The sequence below is a fragment of the Palaemon carinicauda genome, chromosome 38 (assembly GCF_036898095.1).
Source record: "Palaemon carinicauda isolate YSFRI2023 chromosome 38, ASM3689809v2, whole genome shotgun sequence".
Classification (NCBI taxonomy): domain Eukaryota; kingdom Metazoa; phylum Arthropoda; class Malacostraca; order Decapoda; family Palaemonidae; genus Palaemon; species Palaemon carinicauda.
In genome coordinates this window covers 62306126-62308625 of record NC_090762.1, presented here as the reverse complement: position 1 = coordinate 62308625, position 2500 = coordinate 62306126, and the positions used below count along the sequence as shown (strand labels likewise).

The window sequence follows — 2500 nt, the reverse complement described above, 5'->3', positions numbered from 1 at the left end:
CTTTCAGTGTCATATTTTTATATATATTTTTGTGCGTTACTAATTTGAAAGAAAGAAAACTTGGTCAATGAGGCATTTCTTTAGTATACTTAAAAATCATATATCTAAAAAGTATATGAAAAAAATATTTCATGAAAACAGATACAGTGTGAAAAAAGCCAAAAAAAAAAGTGAAATAAAGAACTCTCAATGAGGAATCTCTATAAATGAAGGGTGTATATGCAGACATTATTTAGAAATTAATTAAAATTAATAAAATTTTCAATCTTATATGAAACTTTTCGCAATGTCTTCGAAATGAATTCAATGCATCATCAATTAGGCCTAGACAAGAAAAAAAATTACCTAACAATAGAAAATTAAACTATTACTTAAAATTGCATAAATATAAAATTTAATTCTAAAAACCAATAAAGACTACAATAAAATATTATATGGTAGCTTAAAAAAAATAAAAAATAAACCTGCATGAACGCCTACCCCTTGAGATTAAAGTTAGTGAACATGAGTAATGATGATAATGATAATGAAGATGAAAATGATGAGGAACTAGATACTCCACAACTTTTTTTTTTCTTTTAATAGGAATGAAAAACTACAAACCCCAACCCCCAATTTTTAATGTTCCCCCATAAAACCACTCCCATAATTAGGGATCGATACCAAAACAAAATCACATAAAAAAGGCCCAATATTCCATCGATAAACCTTACGGAGGAGGAGACATCTGGACCAATTAAGTAGCAATTTAGACAATTCGTTCCTCTTTAAGCAAACGTTTCTTTTTTTACCTTTCCAGGCAAACGTTCCTGTGTACCTCCTTAGGCAAACGTTTCTTTTCAATTTTTAGGCAATCGCTCCCATTTATCTTTATAGAAAAATGTCTTATGTTTTTTCTACCAATTTAGGAAAACATTGCTGTTTAACCTTTTTAGGCAAACGTTTCTTTCAAGGCAAACGTTTTTGTTTGCCTTTTTAGTTTTATAGCTGCTCGTTCCGTGTGTCAGCAACTCCCTAGTCATATAAATATATATATATTTAGGATAGTTTTCACGAGTAGGTCTAGGACCACACAACGCCCCCCCAAACCCCCCTCCCACTTTGGTCAATAAACCCCCTAAAATCAACAGAGAACTCTCAGGGTGTCTCGCTGGGTCTCATAAAGAGAGAGAGAGAGAGAGAGAGGAGAGAGGAGGAGAGGAGAGAGAGAGAGAGAGAGAGAGAGAGAGAATTATTCCCTCTCACCAGCGGTTTGTTATTTTGACGCTCCTTAACACTATTGTTTACTTGTTGCCTAAGAAACACTGCTTTTCAACATTAACAAAATCATATTCACAACTAATATTCATAACAACATATCTAAATTTGCTATCAATTAAACTTTAAATCCTCTGGTAACTTCATTGCTCAATTAATACAAATATTTATAAAACACAAGTTAAAGATTAATCCTACTATGCAACGCTAGTAAACCAATAATCTCTCTCTCTCTCTCTCTCTCTCTCTCTCTCTCTCTCTCTCTCTCTCTCTCTCTCTCTCATTTTCCCGGAAAGGCAAATTCATGCTTAATCCTTAGGGAAGTTTTAAGGCTTCTGAAGGACACCAGAATCTCAACTGGGAGGAAAGAAAAAATTGCTCCATCTGGATCATTATGGCAGAGGCAAAACATACAGTAACAATTCATTATACCAAGCAGCCAGAGTAAAACAGTACACTGCAAAAATACAATGAACCTCATAATACATTCTTCAGCAGGCTAGAGCAATATAATGACACTATTATGCATTTACAAAAATATATAACTTGAATGCAATAACGATACATCATATAAATAAAATGGTGGTTTTGCAACTAAATTAAGTCCATCCAAAAGATTCTTCGCAGCTAAAAGCAACATTAAACCTACATTTCGACAAGGAACCTTCAAACCAAAAGGTGTTGTCCCTACTGTCTTTTCCTCATACAAAATTTCGAAAATGAATCAATTTAATGTACCAGTCTGGATACATGAAGTATGCATAACACTAATACATTTAAATCTGTATCCAATGAGCGCAAGCAAATCGTAACTAACTAATTAACTACATATATATATATATATATATATATATAATATATATATTATATATATATATATATATATATATATATTATATATATATATATATATATACATATATATATAATATTACATTAGACCCCAAACACAGTGTACACCTTTTCCAGGCCAGAGAAACCCTGCAGAGTAATCCCTAAACATTTTCTTATAGTGAAATATCTGTAAGTTCCTTTAGACAAAAAAATGTCGTGTATGGCATAATAAATCCCACATAAGATACAGTATTCCCTACAGAAGTGCAGGAAAATACAGTATCTTTCTTTATTCAATAGCTTATTTTTTTGTATTTTTTTCTCTACATTCGGAGGGGGATATTACCAACTAGATGTGATTACTTCTTTATTTATTATATTGTTATTATTATTATTGTTTGATTTCTTT

At 31.5% G+C, this 2500-nt stretch overlaps 1 long non-coding RNA gene across 1 annotated transcript in view; it reads left to right on the top strand.

The window, feature by feature from the left end:
- Positions 1 to 1537, top strand: part of LOC137630675 (uncharacterized) — a 37834-nt gene extending 36297 nt beyond the window's left edge. Inside the window, exon 2 of the long non-coding RNA XR_011041758.1 lies at positions 1 to 1537. This exon is cut by the window's left edge and continues 1784 nt beyond it. This is a non-coding gene — a long non-coding RNA (uncharacterized lncRNA).
- The last annotated feature ends 963 nt before the right edge of the window (positions 1538 to 2500 follow it).